The sequence below is a fragment of the Oncorhynchus mykiss genome, chromosome 9, assembly GCF_013265735.2.
Source record: "Oncorhynchus mykiss isolate Arlee chromosome 9, USDA_OmykA_1.1, whole genome shotgun sequence".
In the NCBI taxonomy this organism is placed as follows: domain Eukaryota; kingdom Metazoa; phylum Chordata; class Actinopteri; order Salmoniformes; family Salmonidae; genus Oncorhynchus; species Oncorhynchus mykiss.
In genome coordinates this window covers 15,521,384-15,543,725 of record NC_048573.1, presented here as the reverse complement: position 1 = coordinate 15,543,725, position 22,342 = coordinate 15,521,384, and the positions used below count along the sequence as shown (strand labels likewise).

General features: G+C 41.0%; 1 protein-coding gene across 2 annotated transcripts in view; it reads right to left on the bottom strand.

The window, feature by feature from the left end:
- The window catches only part of si:ch211-168d1.3 (ras and Rab interactor 2), a 37,781-nt gene extending 17,611 nt beyond the window's left edge, over positions 1-20,170 (bottom strand). Inside the window, exon 1 of one of the 2 annotated variants that reach the window (XM_036987417.1) lies at positions 19,758-20,170. The gene's annotated coding sequence lies outside the window, so the exon portion shown is untranslated. Of the gene's footprint in view, positions 1-14,642; positions 14,697-19,757 lie in introns of those variants that run through there. The other variant, XM_036987418.1, reaches the window with a different exon arrangement.
- Positions 20,171-22,342: the final 2,172 nt, after the last annotated feature.

Below are 22,342 nucleotides of genomic sequence, written 5' to 3'. Positions count from 1 at the left end.
AATAAATGCTAGCCAGCTAACTAGTTACCATAAACTGCTAGGAGTGCTCGCTAGCAACCTTACTACCAGATTATCTGATGTAAAATACATAAAAAAAGATAACATAACTTAATGTCAGTTGTAAATGTTTCCACTAGTCACTGATAGCTTTAGAGTTAATGTTACTTTATAGCCTTTTAGCTATTTACTCCAGTACTTTAAAAAACGCAACCTTTTCTAAAAACAAGATTTCATACAATACCTACAAAACTGTTAACTGTAGCCATTTTTTTCCCTTTATAGTTTATACGCCTCAGCATAAAATTCATCCACATATACCCACTTTTTTCCCCCAACGTTGCTTTTTTGTGTCAGAAATTAGACATTGTTCCTGGGGTGGATAGTTACCCCCTAGTACCCTATTGTCAGGACAAAATACAGCCTACCCCATAGTTGGCCTATCCACATAGGGACACTCTCCCCATCAAAGCTTACAGAAAAATGGCAAACCCATGTACAAATACCTTGAGATGCCATTGGCAAAACCATTGCCTCAACAAGCATACCACCCTGCATCCCATTGCTGGCTTGCTTCTAAAGCTAAGCAGGGTTGGTCCTGGATGGGAGACCAGATGCTGCTGGAAGTGCTGTTGGAGGGCCAGTAGGAGGCCCCCTTTCCTCTGGTCTACAAAAATATCCCAATGCTCCAGGGCAGTGATTGGGGACATTGCCCTGTGTAGGGTGCTGTCTTTCGGATGGGACGTTAAATGTTGTCTGGCCTCTCTGTGGTCACTAAAGATCCCATGGCACTTATTGTAAGAGTAGGGGTGTTAACCCTGGTGTCCTGGCTAAATTCCCAATCTGGCCCTCATACATCACGGTCACCTAATCATTCCCAGCTTACAATTGTCTCATTCCTCTCCCCTGTAACTATTCCCCAGGTTGTTGCTAAAAATGAGAATGTGTTCTCAGTCAATTTACCTGATAAAACATTACCAAAATGACAGAACCCGCGGGGAAACAGGGTAAGCTCTTCTGAAGCAACTGTGAATATGCGAGCGGAGCTCTGAAAAGCGGCAACACAACAGTCGCATGACAAACACAAGGGGTGTGTTCAGTTCAATTAAATGTTTGCTAAGTTGCGTGACGGTCTGCACTGAACTACACGTTTCCCCCAAATGTTCTTGAACAGACGTTAAGGTACGTTAGAGAGGAAGAGGCAAAGCAAGAGGTTTTACGCCACCCAATATCTGTCCATGAAAATAAGCCCACGAAGTGAGGAATTTTTGTATGAAGGTCAATGAGTGTCAAACTGGGTTTACAATTTTTTTTATTTCTAATTGGCTATGTGAGGCTTATTGGATCTAATATACTGTATGTAATAGAAGTAACGTATTGGTTAGGTTGTTACAAATGCACTGATATAAGTGGACAACTTAATATATGAGTTGTGCCTGTTGTCATAGAGATTGAGGACCACATTATGGATATAACCCTTGGGCTCCTGTGTGGCGCAGCGATCTAAGGCACTGCATCTCAGTGCTAGAGGCATCACTACAAACGCACTGGTTCAAATCCAGGCTGTATTGCAACCCATAGGGTTCAGCCCAGCGTCATCCATGTTTGGCTGGTGTAGGCCGTCACTGTAAATAAGAATTTGTTCTTAACTGACTTGCTTAGTTAAATGAAGGTAAAAAAATTGTTTTTAAGCGTTGACATTGCCAAGGATGGCTTCCACCATTTTAAAGTAGTCAACTGGGTGGGGATTGTTATGAGTTGGGAGCAATCAGCCAATAATGTTTAGGCATTTCCATCGAAAAGGACCCATGGGCACCAACATGTGAAGTTCATAGGAACATATGAAATTGGGTGTCAAATGAAAGCGAAGAGTCTATATTTTATGGAAATTAATTGATACATAAAAAATCCATATGAATTAAGTGAAGACTTTGATTTCTGGATAAACAGATGGAAAAGTGGTCTTAGAAAACATCTACCAGAAAAAGTACCAGAAATACATCAAAACACAATCATGTTGATGTAAAGACCCCTGCCAACTAATATCAACACATATTTAGTTTGGGAGAAATTGTTTACCTTCTCTAAGTTTAAGAAATATTGCCTTGTGCCTTGGGTTTGCAAAGGGAGGGTATATTACAGGAAACGTTCTAAGTTTACCAGTAAACTACCAGAATGTTGCCATCTTTCATGGATTTTGGGTACTTCAGATTATCACAGGTGTCTGCAATTATCTCTGGCCCTCTGTGTGGTCTTATCACATGTAAAATATATCAAATAATTGAATAAGATGATAAAAAATATATACAGCACCTGTCAAATGTTTTGACACACCTACTCATTCTAGGGTTTTTCTTAATGTTTTACTATTTTCTACATTGTAGAATAGTGAAGAAAACAAAACTATGAAATAACACATATGTTATTATGTATTCTGTAGTAGCCAGAAAAGTGTTAAACAAATCAAAATATATGTTATATTTGAGATTCTTCAAAGTAGCCACCCTTTACCTTTATGACAGTTTTGCACACTCTTGGCATTCTCTCAACCAGCTTCATGAGGTAGTCACCTGGAATGCATTTCAATTAACAGGTGTGCCTTGTTAAAAGTTCCTTTGTGGAATTTCTTTCCTTTTAAATGTGTATGAACCAATCAGTTGTGTTGTGACAAGGTAGGGGTGGTATACAGAAGATAGGCATATTTGGTAAAAGACCAAATCCATATTATGGTAAGAACAGCTCAAATAAGCAAAGAGAAACAACAGTACATCATTACTTTAAGACATGAAGGTCAGTCAATCCAGAAAATTTCAACAACTTGGAAAGTTTCTTCAAGTGCAGTTGCAAAAACCATCAAGCGCTATGATGAAACTGGTTCTCATGAGGACCGCCACAGGAAAGGAAGACCCAGAGTTACCTCTGGCTGCAGAGGATAAGTTCATTAGAGTTTACCAGCCTCAGAAATGAACAGGCACATCTCAACATCAACTGTTCAGAGGAGACTGAGTGAATCAGGCCTTCATTGTCGAATTGCTTACAAAGAAACCACTACTATTGGCCACCAATAAGACTTGCTTGGGCCAAGAAACACTAGCAATGGACATTAGACTGGTGGAAATCTGACCATTGGTCTAATGAGTCCAAATTTGAGATGTTTGGTTCCAACCCGCCGTGTCTTTGTGAGAAGCAAAGTAGGTGAACGGACGATCTCCGCAAGTGTGGTTCCCACCGTGAAGCATGGAGAAGGAGGTGTGATGACACTGTCAGTGATTTATTTTTGAATTCAAGGCACACTTAACCAGCAAGGCTACCACAGCATTCTTCAGTGATACGCCATCCCATCTGGATTGCGCTTAGTGGGACTATCATTTGTTTATCAACAGGACAATGACCCAAAAGTCAGGTTTGTAGGCCTCATTGCTTGCACACACTTTTTCAGTTTTGCCCACACATTTCCTATAGGATTGAGGACAGGACAAAGTGATGGCCACTCCAATACCTTGACTTTGTTGTCCTTAAGCCATTTTGCCACAACTTTGGAAGTATGCTTGGGGCCATTGTCCATTTGGAAGACCCATTTGCGACCAAGCTTTAACTTCCTGACTGATGTCTTGAGATGTTGCTTCAATATATCCACATACTTTGCTTTCCTCATGATGCCATCTATTTTGTGAAGTGCAGCAGTCCCTCCTGCAGCAAAGCACCGCCACAACATGATGCTGCCACCCCTGTGCATCATGGTTGGGATGATGTTCTTTGGCTTGCAAGCCTCCCCCTTTTTCCTCCAAACATAACAATGGTCATTACAGCCAAACAGTTCTATTTTTGTTTCATCAGACAAGAGGACATTTCTCCAAAAAGTACGATCTTTGTCCCCATGTGCAGTTGCAAACCGTAGTCTGGCTTTTTTATGGCAGTTTTGGAGCAGTGGCTTCTTCCTTGCTGAGCGGCCTTTCAGGTTATGTCGATATAGGACTTATTTTACTGTGGATATAGATACTTTTGTAACTTTTTCCTCCAGCATCTTCACAAGGTCCTTTGCTGTTGTTCTGGGATTGATTTGCACTTTTCGCACCAAAGTACACTCATCTCTAGGAGACAGAACGCGTCTCCTTCCTGAGCGGTATAAACACCATTGTCCCATGGTGTTTATACTTGCATACTATTGTTTGTACAGATGAACGTGGTACCTTCAGGTGTTTGGAAATTGCTCCCAAGGATGAACCAGACTTGTGGAGGTCTACAATTTATTTTCTGAGGTCTTGGCTGATTTCTTTTGATTTCGCATGATGTCAAGCAAAGAGGCACTGAGTTTGAAGGTAGGTCTTGAAATACATCCACGGGTACACCTCCAATTGACTCAAAGGATGTCAATTAGCCTATCAGAAGCTTCTAAAGCCATGACATCATTTTCTGGAATTTTCCAAGCTGTTTAAAGGCACATCCAACTTAGTGTATGTAAACTTCTGACCCACTGGAATTGTGATACAGTGAATTATAAGTGAAATAATCTGTCTGTAAACAATTGTTGGAAAAATTACTTGTGTCATGCACAAAGTAGATGTCCTAACTGACTTGCCAAAACTATAGTTTGTTAACAAGAAATTTGTGGAGTGGTTGAAAAATGAGTTTTAATGACTCCAACCTATGTGTATGTAAACATCCGACTTCAACTGTATAAACAATGATGATATATGAAAAAATGATATGAATACATTTTTTTAAAAGTAATTCAAGTATAACATTACCAATGCTATGCTAAATTGCCATAGATGTTATGTTAATTACCCAAATGACTGAAGATTACAGTAACCTTGGTAATTCCCACATATCTTTAAGATATTTTCTAATTTCTCTCCCTCATGAGGAGGATAATGAAAGTTCACAGAAGTAACAAGTAATTGTAGTAGTAATTGTAGTAGTAATTGTGTGATTTTACTGATATCAATTTTGTTTATGTATTATAAAGTGATTAAAACCAAATTGGTAATGACATTACCAAAAATTCAGTAACGGAATTACTGCAACTGAATTGGTTACAATGGGAAATTATATATTTTTTACAAACCACAGTCAACTGCTACTGTCCTCCAGTGTTAATTTTGGCTCTTTTTTACATTTAGTCTAGTTTTAGTCATTTTGACTAAAATATCATGAAGTCTTAGTTACATTTTTGTCATTTGAATAATGGTTTAGTCAAGTTATTGTCAAAATGATAAACAGTGGGCCATTTAGGTCAACTAAATGCTCTTTCTTTTTAGTCACATCACATTTGCATTGCCTCATGAACCTACAGTGCACTCAAAGTATTCAGACCCCTGGACTTTTTCCAAATTTTGTTACATTACAGCCTTATCTAAAATTGATTAAATCGTTTTTTGTTTTCCTCATCAATCTACACACAGTACCCCATAATGACAAAGAAAAAACTGGGTTTTTGAAATTTTAGCAAATGTATAAAATAAAAAAAACATCACATTTACATAAATATTAAAACCCTTTACTCAGTACTTTGTTGAAGCACCTTTTGAAAGCTTTGAGTCTTCTAGGGTATGACGACACTGTATTTGGGGAGTTTCTCCCATTCTTCTCTGCAGATCCTCTCAAGTTCTGTCAGGTTGGATGGGGACCGTCGCTGCACAGCTATTTTCAGGTCTCTCCAGATATGTTCCATTGGGCTTTCGCTGGGCCACTCGAGGACATTGAGACTTGTCCCGAAGTCACTCCTGTGTTGTCTTGGCTGTGTGCTGAAGGTCGTTGTCCTGTTGGAAGGTGAACTTTCACCCCAGTCTGAGGTCCTGAGCATTCTGGAGCAGGTTTTCATCAAGGATCTCTCTGCACTTTGCTCCATTCATCTTACCCTCCATCCTGACTAGTCTCCTAGTCCCTGCTACTGAAAAACATCCCCACAGCATGACGCTGCCACCACCATGCTTCACCGTAGGGATGGTGCCAGGTTTCCTCCTGACGTGACGCTTGGCGTACAGGCCAATGAATCTTGTTTATCATGGTCTGAGAGTCCTTAAGTGCCTTTTGGCAAACTCAAAGCGGGTCGTCATGTGACTTTTACTGAGGAGTGGCTTCCATCTGGCCTGATTGGTGGAGTGCTGCAGAGATGGTTGTCCTTCTGGAAGGTTCTCCCATCTCCACAGAGGAACTCTGGAGCTCTGTCAGAGTAACCATTGGATTCTGGTCACCTCTCTGACCAAGGCCCTTTTCCCCGATTGCTCAGTTTGGCCGGGTGGCCAGCTCTAGGAAGAGTCTTGGTGGTTCCAAACTTCTTCCATTTAGGAATGATGGAGGCCACTGTGTTCTTGGGACCTTCAATGCTGCAGAAATGAATGTCCAATCAATTTAATTTACAACAGGTGGACTCCAATCAAATTGTAGAAACATCTCACGGATGATCAATGGAAACAGGATGCACCTGAGCTCAATTTCGAGTCTCATAGCAAAAGGTATGAAGACTTATGTAAATAAGCTATTACAGTTTTTCATACATATGCAAAAATGTCTAAACCTGTTTTAGATTTGTCATTATGGGGTATTGTGTGTCGATCGATGAGGCTTTTTAATTGTATTTAATCTATTTTAGAATAAGGCTGTAACGTAACAAAATGTGGAAAAAGTCAAGGGGTATGAATACTTTCTGAACGCACTGTATAGTAAACATAAATCACTGACTTCCATGTGCACAAACATACATAGCCTTGTCCTACCAACATATTTTTCAACATAATGTCCTATTCTTTTCCCAACAGCAGACATATGCCAAATATAGAATATATAAGAATTATCTGGCCATGTAAATTCAGCCTACATAGATATTGCACTTTACACATAAAACAAACAGGCCCACACAAGCGCAGCGAGGGAGAGAGAGAGAGAGAGAGAGAGAGAGAGAGAGAGAGAAAGAGTACCACAATCACCAGATGGTGTCGCAAAGTAGTATGGGGATGCAGCTCCGTCACTCGATCGCGTCATTGCCTTTGTTAACAACGTTCCACAGACGCCTCAGCCCCATTGGTGTCCAAAAGTAGAACGGGAACTAATGACTGTTTTGCCCAGTGAGTGCTGGAGTCGAGTCACTAAACCTAGATTCCAAATAGAGTCCCAATGGTTGGGTCACAAGTCGAGTCACGAGTCCCTATGGCTGAAATCCAAGTCCCAGTTCTTAAATCTGAGTCACTGGGTCCACATTAACAAATAAAAAAGAGATTGTGGTACCAGTCAGATATAGTGTCCTAAGGGGAATGTAGTCAACAAATGGTTTGCTATCCCTTTTCCTTTCTTTCTGTGGCACCAAATGTTTGCGTATAGACTACTGGTAATGTTACCAGGGCCATGTTCTGTTGCAGAAAAAAAAATATTGAATAGAGCCGACGTTATTCCTTATTCAACATATCAGAGGCATGTTTGTTCTTCATAGCATATTTATATCTGAACGTTCCAAAACGTTACGTCCTGCTGAACGCGCCACAGATTGTTAGCTATAGCTAGCTAATTTTTATTCTACCTTTATTTAACTTGGCAAGTCAGTTAAGAACAAATTCTTATTTTCAATGACGGCCTAGGAACAGTAGGTTAACTGCCTTGTTCAGGGGCAGAACGACAGATTTGTACCTTGTCAGCTCAGGGATTCAATCTTGCCACCTTTCGGTTACTAGTCCAACGCTCTAACCACTAGGCTACCTGCCGCCTAATGAGGTAACATGACTGGTGAACAAGGTGTAGTCTAAACAAATGGTTAACGGTCCTGTCCACAAGTAGCCAAGTTTTAGGGAGAGTAAAACATAGCTACATCGTTGTTTTACTATTAAACTCAATGATGCTATTTTTTATTTCGTAAAGCAACTTGTGTTTATTTACGTGTTGTTCACACGTGTATCTGCCCTCTAATTGGCTAGAATGGTCCTATCTGATCTCGCCTCCTCCCACCTGCCTTCCATCTTTGAGGACATATATCTCCATTGTTAGAGAGGTCACTTGACTATCTTGCAGTAGAGGCTCCTCAGAGGAAGAAGGGGAGGACCAATCTCCTCAGTGAATTTCATAAAAATGTCAATGTTAAAACATTAAGTTATCTTATAAAACTATACTAAATATAACCACGTCACCAAATAATTCATTAAAACACACTATTTTGCAAAGGTCTACAGTAGCCTCAACAGCACTCTGTAGGATACCACCATGGTGTAGCCGGAGGACAGCTAGCTTCCGTCCTCCTCTGAGTACATTGACTTCAATACAAAACCTAGGAGGCTCATGGTTCTCACCCCTTCCATTGACTTACACAGCAACTGTGTTTACGCGTGATCAGGAGTGTATTCATTCTGCCAATTCTGTTGAAAAACGTTTCTTACACAAACAAACAGAACAAAACGGGGATAAACATACCTGCATTTGTTCAATAGAAACTCTCGTTTGCAACTGTTGGACTAATAATTACACCCACTATTAGCTAGATGCAGGCAAGAGTGTGCAAGGCGGTATTGAATGTCACTGTCTGTCCATGTGTCACTGTCTGTCACATCAAATTTGTCTCTTGACCAGTGTGCACCTACGTTGTAAGCTTTCATTCATAGGCTCGGTTGTAGCAACCTCCTGATAGGTATAGGGAAAATGTGAGTATCATGTAGTAGCCTAAACCTATCACTGTTACATTGAACTGGGTGACTGGAACATGAATGACAGTCATCCAATATGCTGTAATAGAAATAAGACACCGACCGCCACTGCTATCTTGTCAACATTATAGACAATCTTTGGGTGTTTGCTCCGTTTGGTGGGTGTGGCATGAAGCAGTGACGTATTTAAAGGGCAGCGGCCATGCTGACAGCGTTCCCCAACCCCTCGCCGTTTTTCAACTGGTTGTTCAGAACGGCACCTTTTCTGTTTAAATGAATGTTGCACACCGTTTTTTTTTAGACTGAACGCAAATAAATGCACAAACTGAAAGAAATAATTAAACTAAAATTACACAGCTAACTGGGGCCACTTGCTAGCAATAATGGGACTACTTAGCAGTTGCAGTACACAACACGTTGAAAACTAGTAGAAAAGTCAGGAAGTCACAATTCACCCAAAAGCAAGAACGCATGCCGCCATTACAAGACTGTGCTGTAGTTTAAGTAAGACTAGAAAATGTAGTCTAGTTCACTGAAGTCTTCCTCATGTCATGTTGCATTAACACAAATGAATCTATCAGGTCAAGACCCGGTTCAAATTCCAAGGGAACATTTTACATGTAAAGGCCAACATAAAGCATTTCAGTTTATTACTTGTCAGCATTGGTCTAAATCAATTGTAATTCACAGAGACCAGTGACAAGGCCATAGAATCCAATTAAAGAGCTTTATCAGGGGGCGACAGGAGACAGACGCCAGCACGATGTACTGTAGTAGTACTAGAGAAGCTTGGTACAGTATGCAGAGAGCTTGCTTGATAACAAAGAAGTGGAGATGAGAGAGTCTGAGGTGGATGAAAGAGAGCGGCAGGCCTGGTAGGACAGACCCCTGGGGAGGCAAGAAGTAGAGCAATAGAGTGAAAAGGAGATGGATGGAGAGACAGAGAAGAGATGTGTGTATGTCTACAGCATCACAGAGAGAGAGAGAACAAGACCTTTAGTTTGAAAGTGGGCAGCAGCCAGCAGTGACAGTGACGGAGGAGAGAACAAGGAAAGAGAGAGCGAGAGAGGGGAGAGAACGAGGAGTCAGAGAAGGAAGAGAATAGAATAAGAATAAGAAAACATTGCAGCAAAAACCTTAAATTAGTGTGTCAGGCAGGAGAAATACAGTTAATAGATAGTAGAGGAGGGCAGGACTAGGGGCGGCAGTGTAGCCTAGTGGTTAGAGCGTTGCACTAGTAACCGAAAGGTTGCAAGATTGAATCCCTGAGCTGATAAGGTACAAAATCTGTCATCTGCCCCTGTTCCTAGGCCATCATTGAAAATAGGAATTTGTTCTTAACTGACTTGCCTAGTTTAATAAAGGTTCAAATAAAAATGTGTTTACAATATAGTGGACCAGTGCACTAGGTAGAAGTGGCTTATTGTTCTGTAACTCTGACATTTGGACTGTTTAAATAGTAGTTTACAATTCGTTGTTCCTTTATGATGACTCAGAATAGATTCGGATTCTGAATAACAACGCAGGCTTTCTAATGTCTGGGGATGATATTGGCGAAGTCATCTATGTAGTACGTAGAGGGCAAAGATTCAAACGGCTCGTCAGAATAGGGACGTACTACATGATATCTGTAGATCATCAGACATCAATGGATGTCATCACTTCCTGTACATAAGAGACAATTATGTCAAAGCTATATATAGAAATAATTGCAAAGTAAGGTTGTGGAGTGAAACCATTCAATGTGACTAATGCAAGTGGATAATTGCTGTGTGAATCTACCTTGTGTGTGTGTGTGGGGGAAGGGGGGCACAGGGGTCCTTCAGACTGGTTTCTGTTTGAGTGGCTGTAAAGAGCTGTTGTTGGGGAGTTTGAGGGTAGAGTGACGGGAGAGAAAGAGAGAGAATAGAGAGTGGGAGGGAAACGGAGAGAGAGATAGGGGTGGGTGCTCCTATTAAAGTATCTTTATTTTAATTTATTTGTCTTGTTTGCCATTTCTTCTAACATGGACTTCGCTGTAATTTAGAGAGAGCGAGAGAGCAATAAGGAGGCAGGCAGCAGCAGAATGAGTCAGACCATCACTTAGGCTGTGGGAGAAGTAGCGAGGAGAGGAGAGCTGTTAGCATAACTGTGAATAGTCATAATTTTAGCCCTGAAATGGCCAATGGACAAGACAGTGATTCAGATCAGCCAGGAACTATGATGATAAGTGCCCAACTCCATCTCAGCTTATCTCATCAGATCAACAGTTAAACCTGCATTGGTGGCTGGCTAACGTCTGTTATACCCATCATGTACGTCAGTGAGTGAGTGTCAATGTTCTTTATCAAGAGAAGCTTATAACAGTTTATGCTGTGTAGACTATACATTTTCATGTGCACTGAAGTAAGATACGATTTTCTTTCTGTCCAACGACTGAGGTAGTTATAAACTGGTCCTGGATCAGTGAAGACAGCTCCCTCTGCAGTCGTTACAGAACCTAGACACTAGGGCTGACCCCAATTAGTTGACTGGTCGATTGTTTGGTCGTTAGGCTGTTGGTTGACCGAGACTGTTTTAGTCGAGCAGTAAAAAAAATATATACATATCTCAGTGAACCGAAAATCTGGTCGGAGTCTCCATATGGAGAGTGTGATGCAATTGCGGAGCCTGCAGAGGCCAAATCGAGCTCTGTACCGCATCGCCATGCGCCACATTTTTTGAAAAATGCAAAGGGCTCTGTATAGCTCCGCATTGACATGATTGGTTGACGGTAGGTGGTACATCCTGTATAAACACACTCACTTCCTTCACAACAGCTCTGCACTGCTCCACGAAGAGCAAGAGGTATGAATGCCCTTACTTCTGCTGAGGCCGTATCACTGTAAATGCTACATGGCAAATGCAGATGTCGGATTGACCATGCACCCAGATGCACAATACACTTCTTTCTCCAGAATGCACTCTCTCCCGCCTATTTGTGCGCATTCATTGTTTCATAACTGTGTTTTGTTTGCGTCTGATTGTTAGTGTGTCAGTGGGACTATCATTTGTTTTTCAACAGGACAATAAACCAAAACCCACCTCCAGGCTCTGTAAGGGCTATTTGACCAAGGAGAGTGATGGAGTGCTGCATCAGATGACCTGGCCTTCACAATCACCCGAACACAATTGAGATGGTTTGGGATGAGTTGGACTGCCGAGTGAAGGAAAAGCAGCCAACAAGTGCTCAGCATATGGGGGAACTCCTTCAAGACTCTTGGAAAAACATTCCTCATTAAGCTGGTTGAGAGAATGCCAAGAATGTGCAAAGCTGTCAAGGCAAAGGGTGGCTACTTTGAAGAATCAAAAATATATTTAGATTTGTTTAACACTTTTTTGGTAACTACATGATTCCATGTGTTTCGTGATTTTGAAGTCTTCACTATTAATCTACAATGCAGAAAAGAGTACAAATAAAGAAAAACCCTAGAATGAGCAGGTGTGTCCAAATTTTTGACTGGTACTGTATATCACCTGTAGTACATTTACCATTCATTCCTATAATTTCTAATCTACAATGTTTGTTACTTTGGTTACGATAATTTGTTTTAATGCATTCAATATTATTATTCCAGTATTTCAGTTGTCATTGTCAGAGTGGACACATTGCTTGCAGAGTGCACAACCTATGCTACACTTGTGAGAAACAAGTTTTGGTTTATCTCATTCCATTTACGAGTTTTCTCAATTTAGTCATTGTCATTTATTTGGAGCTCTCCTGTCAATGTTGAATAAGGACTCGCCTAGAAGTAGGCCTATAGGCTACCTGGCCTGCGTGCAAACGTAGGAATATCAATGTGCCCATTTGGGGATTGTGGTAGCAGAATCAGAATTAGTTCGGTAACATTGATAAATAAGATGTTTTATTTACATAATAATGCTTCTGTGAGATATTTGTCATTAGGATGTCTTCTTTTGGATAATACTGTTGGCAGTTTGCAGTTCTCCCTTCTCTGCTGGGGCTTAATCACTTGGGGCCCAGAGAGGGGAGAGGTCAGGCTTTTCTTCATACGTCAATATATCTGTTAAACCATGTGATGCTATGAAGAATATCAGAAGGGGAGGAGGACAGAATGGAGGCTTGTCTTCTCTATGAGAATGTGTCTGTAACTATTGTATGTCCCCTCTGAGGTTGCCCTTATCTTGATCTAGTATATGACCTAAGAGGCTCACTGTCTCCGTGAGCTTGTCCAGGAGGGGGTGTATTTGAGATGGGAGTATCTAGAATTGACAATCGATATATGCCATTGGATGAGGTAATGTTTTGGTCCTAAGTGGTACCAAGAACGGGATAAGAACTTTGTTTAGGAGACCAAATTGAACGATAATGTATAGATAATGCTATCTGGCTATGGGATACTCCTCTTTCAAGTAAAATGTTCTTTGAGAACTGTTCCTAAGATCTGTGTTTCGTCAAGTGAGTTGAGATGGGTGTGTCTTGGCTATAAATGATACTAAACTGTTTTGTAAGCAGTCTCAGAGAATTCATTTATAGACACGGAATTGATCTGAGAGTCACAGGGCCATGGTGAAGCTCATATATAATTAAAGATGTACTTTATGATATAACTCTGACTTGTGTGTGGTTTGCTCTCTCAATGTTTAGTAATACAGGAAATTACCAAGACAGGATCTGATAGTATTTCTGATTGGCTTAACACACCACCACCTGTGGAGCTTCTCAAAGTCATTTTTTCCCCACCTTAAACAGCAAGTAAACAAAGTCTGTTTTAACCTCCACTGAGAATTACAATAGTTCTTCAATGTATTTGATTAATCTTTCCAGCTCTCTCCCTTTCAATAACCACTCAGTGTGAAAGAGAAAAATGTCATGCTCTGATCACTTCTTATCAGTGCTTGACTTGAGTTGACTGATAAATAGGTTCCGGTACTCATTTTGGGTGCTGGTACGGTTTATATTTAGTTGCAGGAGTTCCACAATGCTTTTGAGCTAACATTCTATAAGAGGATCAAGAGCTCAAGCAGTAGAACATTTGAGATGAGGTACTCAGATCTGGTGAGCACCTGCCCAAGTCAAGCACTGCTTCTTATCCCTTGCGAAAATAGCCTACAGCTGTGTTTGTCCCGAGCTCACTGTCCGGAAACTCTGAGGGCCAAGAATATTTTATACAAAGTTGCAAGTTCACAAGCACAAGCTTCTGGCTGGACCCAAAATAATGTTTCAAGTTTGTTGCAGACAGGCCATGTGTAGCCAATGTGATTTATAGCATATTTATTTTTATCAGGATATTTTCTACCTGCAGGCTGCAATTTTTAGATGCCTGCCAGCAAAGCCACTACACAACACAACACTAAACAATACATTAATTGCACTAGAACAGTGACAAACAGTTCCCACAAACTGTTAGGGCCTAAATAAAGCTGTCCCAACCACAGAGATTGCTTTTCAGCACCATTGAGTGAATACACCTGGCTATTAATGGAGCCTTGTCTGGCAGCAAAACAGTTAATTCAGCTTAATTTACTGCCTTTAAAAAAAACATAGCTGATATGGGTGACTTGCTTAAAGAAATGTGGTTTCTACTGACAATTGAGATGTACTAACTATGGCATAAGGGGACGTTGAGAAATCAGTAATTTCGATTAAGACAATTAGCGAGCTAGAATAGACGTAGTCAATATAACTATTTGTTCAGCACTTTTGGAATGTACAGTGACAGAATATTGTCCGTTCTTACAATGTTCTCCCAGTACACCAACTCAGAACCATAGGATAAATAAAGGGGGCATATAAGCAAACAATGAAAGCTCTTACAATATTTGATGATGACATTTCTCTAAAACAGGCTACAAGTGCACCACCAAGTCAGAACAGTAGGCTAAGTTATGAAGGGGAAAGGGACCAAATTATTAGGGTGAGACACAAGCAGCTTACTACACAACACACAGTATGTATATCAGTATGTTACAGTATGTATATCTCCCTGGCATATTACATAATTTATGCAGCAGTATATAATACATTTTTGGACTCACCTTGTTATGCTGTGCTCACTTGAACAGGAAGGTGGCGCGGCGGTCTTTCGTGGTCAAATTTTGTCATCAAAGTCTGGCATTCTCTGGATTTATGGTGCTTTCAAGACATATGAGAACTCTGAAAAAAACAAGGTTGAATCATGACGCAGTGATCTTCGGGTTGGAGCCCTAGAAAGAGGCCAGAGTTCCCGACTTGGAATTCTGAGTTGGATGACGGTTCAAAAAGTATTTTCCCAGTTGGAGCTCGTTTTTTTTTTTAGTTCCCAGTTGTCTTGAACTCTCTGAAGACTGAGATTTCCCAGTTCCGAGTTTCCAGTTGTTTTGAATCTTTTCTGGCCCATGGCATGTGAATTTCTTCCCTTTTAAGCTTGGAAAAGAGACCCTTAAACCCAGACCACACACACCACTCCACTGAATAGCAGGCTAGTGATTGTTTTGCAACACTTGCAGTAAGCCACTGATTTCTTCCAAACCACTTATTGTTGAATTTGCGATTTCCAACTTGTTGTGTAATGTTAAAGTCCAATGGCCGATGAGCACCGATATGTTTTATCTATAATTTCCCTTCGTAATTTCTCTTCATATGACAAGGACTGAAAAGGATTTGCCAGTAGATTGTCGACTTGATTCATGATGACTGTTACCTTTCTAGCTACAGATGAAGTCGGAAGTGTACATACACCTCAGCTTTTCACAATTCCTGACATTTAATCCTGGTAAAAATTCCCTGTCTTTGGTCAGTTAGGATCACCACTTATTTTAAGAATGTGAAATGTCAGAATAATAGTAGAGAGAATGATTATTTCAGCTTTTATCTCTTTCATCACATTCCCAGTAGGTCAAAAGTTTATATACACTCAATTTGTTTTTGGTAGCATTGTCTTTTAATTGTTTAACATGGGTCAAACGTTTTGGGTAGCCTTCCACAAGCTTCCCACAATAAGTTGGGTGAATTTTGGCCCATTCCTCCTGACAGAGCTGGTGAAACTGAGTCAGGTTTGTAGGCCTCCTTGCTCGCACACACTTTTTCAGTTCTGCCCACAATTTTTCTATGGGATTGAGGTCAGGGCTTTGTGATGACCACTCCAATACCTTGACTTTGTTGTCCTTAAACCATTTTGCCACAACTTTGGAAGTATGCTTGGGCTCATTGTCCATTTGGAAGACCCACGTTATTTCCTTTCCTCATGATGCCATCTATTTTGTGAAGTGCACCAGTCCCTCCTGCAGCAAAGCACCCCCACAACATGATGCTGCCACCATCGTGCTTCACGGTTGGGATGGTGTTGTTCGGCTTGCGAGCCTCCCCCTTTTTCCTCCAAACATAACAATGGTCATTGTGGCCAAACAATTCTATTTTTGTTTCATCAGACCAGAGGACATTTCTCCAAAATGTACGATCTTTGTCCCCATGTGCAGTTGCAAACCGTAGTCTGGCTTTTTTATGGCAGTTTTGGAGCAGTGGCTTCTTCCTTGCTGAGTGGCCTTTCAGGTTATGTCAATATAGGACTCGTTTTACTGTGGATATCGATACTTTTGTACGTTTCCTCCAGCATCTTCACAAGGTCCTTTGCTGTTGTTCTGGGATTGATCTGCATTTTTCGCACCAAAGTACATTCATCTCTAGGAGACAGAACAAGTGTCCTTCCTGAGCAGTATGATGGCTGTGTGGTCCCATAGTGTTTATGCTTGGGTACTATTGTTTGTACAGATTAATGTGGTACCTTCAGGCGTTTGGAAATTGCTCCGAAGGATGAACCAGACTTGTGGAGGTCTACAATTTATTTTCTGAGGTATTGGCTGATTTCTTTTGATTTCCCATGATGTCAAGCAAAGAGGCACTGAGTTTGAAGGTAGGCCTTGAAATACATCCACAGGTACACCTCCAATTTACTCAAATTCTGTCAATTAGCCTATCAGAAGCTTCTAAAGCCATGACAGCATTTTCTGGAATTTCCAAGCTGTTTAAAGGCACATCCAACTTAGTGTATGTAAACTTCTGACCCACTGGAATTGTGATACAGTGAATTATAAGTGAAATAATCTGTCTTTAAACAATTGTTGGAAAAATTACTTGTGTCATGCACAAAGTAGATGTCCTAACCGACTTGCCAAAACTATAGTTTGTTAACAAGAAATTTGTGGAGTGGTTGAAAAAGGAGTTTTAATGACTCCAACCAAAGTGTATGGAAACTTCCGACTTCAACTGTAAGATTTTTAAAGTATGATGTTGACATGATCAGTCCAATCAAAACTATGGTAGATATAACCTGATTTGACGGCATTTTATCTGTGGCCAATGACCTTGAGCCTTCTTGGATTGGCACTTCTAATGTAAATGTGGCAGCACCCAGGGGTCTTGAATTTTTGAGCTCTCCCCATAGATTTTGCAGTTACGTAGTGTCCCCATGAGTGACAATCACGGCGCAGCTAGAGAACATTACCAACCCCTACGCTCTGTATTATCCACTGGCTGCCCCATCACCACAAGAAAGCACTGAGCTAGGCTTGAACACCATGCCTTACTCAAGAAAGAAAAAAAGAGACCATGTTTGTATGAGGCTCGTCAATGAACAGACGATTTTCGGTCGACCAAGATTTTTTTCAGATAGTCAGAATTACCGCTAATTACCGCACCACCGCTAACTAGCTAGCTATTTCACATCCGTTACACTAGCCACCATCCCTCTACATGCTTGCTCTCTGGGGTTTTAGGCTGGGTTTCTGTATAAGCACTTTGTGACAACTGCTGTTGTAAAAATGTCTCTACAAATACATTTGAGCACCTCTCACTGTTAAGCGGTTAGAACAACCAGGCTGCCAGGCGCTTGTGGTAAGAGAGGGAGAAAATAGCCAGCAGGCCTCTTGAGATAAAGTGATGGGTGGAAATGTTCTCAAACCCCCAGTTAATGGATGTTCTATCTTATGACTAAGTCAATGAATAATACTGTGATGGACAGGGTTGGGCTTTAGAGCACTCGTTGAACAAAGTGGTTTTTTAGGGACTACTAAATAATATCCGATGATTTTGACTAGAGTGAGAGGGAATATCATATTGGTTTCCCAGTGGTTTTCCAGGGACTATGAAGAAGGTATCAACCCTCACAGAAACAGTTGTGATTCCGTTACTTGGTAAATAAATGTACAGAGGAATTGAGATGGAAAAGCCCTAGACAGTGTCAATGTACAAACTTTTTGTAACCTCCACCTTGTTGAATGAGGAATGCATTTTTAATCGAGCTGCCCTTTTTGGCCAAGTCTCCCTTGGAAGTGGGACTTTCTGGTTAAATAAGGTTAGATTTTTAAAAATCCGACAACAATCTAACCTAACATAGCAGGCGTAAAAGAAAGGCCTGAAACTAGATCCCCCTACATACTGGTCTTAAGGAGAAGCAAATAAACTGTCAGGGGAGGTTCTCTTCTGCACTGTTCAACCAATCCAGTAAATGTGGAGGAGGAGTTAAGACAGTGTTTTGCCGTGTTAACGTCCAAAAGCGAAAGTCACATCACAGGCTCTCTTTCCATTTCTCCTAAAAACCGGAACATCCGGTTGTTGGGGACTTGGCAGAGGCTGCTAACAATCTTACAATAGCAATTGGCTCTCCATCTACAGTGGTGGGTGTGACACCATGATGACATCATCAGTAGGTGACAGTGGGGTTGCCATACTGTGTGTGAGGCACCACTTGTATAAAAACAACAGACTGCTCATTACCACATTACTGTCTGTGTGTGTGTGTGTGTGTGATCAACGTCATGCCTTTTCACTCTGCTACCACACTCACACTCCACTCCCACAAAACAGGCTGGGATGAAACCCCATCCTCCACCATTACACACACACACACACACACACACACACACACACACACACACACACATACACACACACACACACACACAGGGGATGACATGCCTCCCCCTAAATTAACATAATAACAAGAACATTCACTCTCCATATGACATACACCATGTGACAAATGCCCAATATGGCTCACTTATAGTACATTAACTATGGATTTCAAAATGACTTTTTGCCAGCATAGTGATGTTTCACACCATGATGCAGAGTAAAACCTTTTCAACCACATCAAATGTCCATGGATTTGTATAGCAACGATAGAGCAGTGGAAGAAGGCCCTCCTACGCAGACAGGCAGGATGGAGGAGACGAGGATGGCAGGCACTCTGCTAAACTTATGTAACAATCCAATCATGTGAGATTACACTCTGATGTACCCCGTGAACAGAGCTAATAGGCAGTCTGAAATGGCACCCTATTCCCTACATAGTGCACTACTTTTGACCAGGACCCACCCATAGGGCTCTGGTCGAAAGTAGTCCACTAATAGAGGGAATATGGTGCCATTTGGGACGGCAATGTAGTGCACTTTAGGATGCCAATAAGAAGGCAGACAATAGCCATACTAACTGACTGTCACTGAGCGTCCAAACTGATTGCTTGTATTCAATGAAATAAAGTTTGTAACCCTGGGAGTGATTTGCACCAATCTTTTTGTTTTCTATCTGTCTTGTTTTATTTGGTAAACAACAGATTGCTTTAATTTGGTCATTTATTTACAGCTACTTAGTTGTTGTTTAATATAACTCCTACCTTCTGAAATATTCTTATACCTAATCTATAAGAAGCATTCAGGGGACACCGGTCTGGATCTACATACCTGTGTGCTGTCAGGCAGTTATTTCCGGAATGTTCTCAAATGATGACAATAGCAACAAAAAAAAACAACCAACATCAATTATTTGATATGACTCACAGATTATTATGGTGGCCTGTAGCTAAAGTTAGATAGCAGAAAGGAGGCTATGTGACCGGAAACGCTGTTTACACCAAAACAATTACCGCCAACACAACTTGAACTCTCGGGGGATGAAGATAGGGAAAAGAACGGATCTTGACCACAAAGAAGAAAAAGAGAGAGCATTATCATTACACCCCCGAATGATTCGCGTGGCAGTTCCGACTGATTTAGTTCGAGTGGCCAAATTACCAATTCCCCGCAATTTATCTTTCTAAATTACAGATCGAACACTTCAGGTGATTTCCAACGAGCTGTTCAAAGGCGCCCCCACATATTTAAATTAGTCTACTTACCTTTTTCTATTTCCTCTTTTCCTCTTCTTTAAGATGCTAACTTGATATGCGTCCTTTCTTGTTCAGTTAAAAATCCACGGGATTTGGGGATGCAGACAACTGTGACATGCCCTTCGGGAGAACGTCGCTCTTTCAGTGACATTCTGTGAATTCCCTTTTCAGGAATGCGCCGTGGTATGACAGCGCAAAGACTTCTGCAAAAGCATCCTGGAGTGATTCAGTATTCCCCCCACGGACGGACTGTTCCCCCAAAGGTCCGCTCAAACAATTTTGTCTCCCCCTCATTCTCTCTCTTTAGTAGTATACTAGTAAAATATCTGCCATGTCCTATACTTATGATTATGCCTGTACTTTTAACTGTAGATGGTTGGCTATTGAGGCTATATATATCATCATTATTTCAGTAAAGATAGAAATGATTACTATTTTCCTCTTAGAATTTTAACTATATGTAGACTACCCTGGGCTGTTGCAGAGAATGGAGAGAGAACAATTATTACAGTATCATGTCGTTCAGGACCTCGTTTGTCTCGTAGAACAAATTGGAGCAATATGGACATGTTTAGGTTGTTATGTTGTTGATTTTGAGAAATTAGGTAACACAACACAAGTAATTGCGGACATACACATTTAAATAATGCATGCGTTTGGATTAATTTATGGACGCATACATTACTTTAGAAATGTGTCCACTCATCTGAAGTTGATTATGCATAATAGTACTGCAGGGAGAAAGGAAAAGTCGCGTCGAACTCTGAGGCCTTTTCTCAATTGAAAGCTCGACTCATTCGTCCTCTCTTAACCGTCTTCTCTCGCCTTCTTTTGAAAAAGGGCAAAGGTAATCGAGGATAGGCCACGAGAAGAGGGAAAGTGAACGAAAATGCGCTTTAATTAATGAAAGGAGACTCCTCCTCGACTCGCGCATCATCAGGCAAATTGCGATTACAGGGGTGGATCCCAAAATAAAGGTGTAAAGTGACAAAAAAAACAAACAAATTAAGTTAGTTGTGCAAGACATTTTACAGATCATTTATATTTTACGTGTGAATGCTTTTCTCCTCCCCCCAAAACAGAAGCTGATTCAAAGGGGATGTCGGAGATTAAAATGTATTTCATGGAAGAACTCAGGTAGGATACACATAACTAACTATCCTCAATGAAAGGTGGCTATCGAGGGGAGGACGCGCTTCCGTTCGCCTACTAACGAATTGATATCCCCTCGACCACTTAACGGTTTCCGGGTCAGAGAGGAAAGCAAACGGAGGAAAGAAGGTGGAGGACGGTATTTTACCAATGAGAAAAGACCAGAAGTAGGTATGAAGCAGATACTGTACCAAGACTAGAGCACTGGGCACATTGCGCTTTTGGATACGTGCGTAATGGGTAGATTACACCTTGTCATTCCTCATTCATCCGCTGGAGGTCACCATAGGCCACATTTAAGACACATGGTATTGGAATTGGAATGGCTAGACTCTACAGCCCTCAAACTCAACTCTGGACCTCGAAGCCAGTTCCATTGCATTTTTTTCCCATTTTTACCCTCTAATCAGGGACTAATTTAAACCTAGAACACCAGGTGTGTGCAATTAATTATCAGGTAGAACAGAAAACCAGCATGCCTTTTGCACACAATGTATATAGACTATTTTTTCTACTGTGTTATTGACTTGTTTATTGTTTACTCCATGTGTAACTCTGTGTTGTCTGTTCACACTGCTATGCTTTATCTTGGCCAGGTCGCAGTTGCAAATGAGAACTTGTTCTCAACTAGCCTACCTGGTTAAATAAAGGTGAAATAAAAATAAATAAAATAAAAGGCTCCGGACCTAGTAGGGTAGGAGTTAAATACCCCTGCTCTACAGTATATAAAGCATTATGTGAATTCAACAGCTTTATGACATTCTTACCTTTACCTGTGGATGAGTATTGAATAAGTTTCTATAAACCAATAAGGGTGCCATGTACACATGTAACAACATATGGATAAGATAGGAAGTTGTACTGTTTCATTTTAATCTTCGTAAAACAAAACAAATGAACCTCCAGTTAGACCCAGATGTTAGTAATAATGTTGTGTGTCCAACAGTAGACTCTCCCTGGGTTTGTGCCATGATAGGACAGACCCAGGCCCTGGGGTCGCATCTCAATACTATCTCTCATTCCTCCTGAAGTGTACTCTCAATCACTACTTCCCACAAATCTAGAAGCATTGGATTGGTGGAGGCATGGGCTGTTAAAAGTTCACACCATCATTTTTATATCAGTCTTAAGTCAGTGTAGGGAAGTGAACAAGTGCACACTTCAGGAGAAAGGAGAGATTATTGGGACGCGCTCCCTTTCTCTCCTCCCCTTCACTGCCATGAGATCACTCTGGGCTTTATATCCACTGAATGGAAAAAGAACCAGCTTGATGTTTGACACCCACGGATACTCACACACACACACAACGGCTGGGGAACCAAACACAGCAACCCTGTTATTAACCCTGGAGTTGACAGATAGCAAGAAGATCTCATAGTTCCCTTGAAATTCGATGTACTATGGATTAACGTTTATTTTTGAGGCATTAAATCCATGGTTTT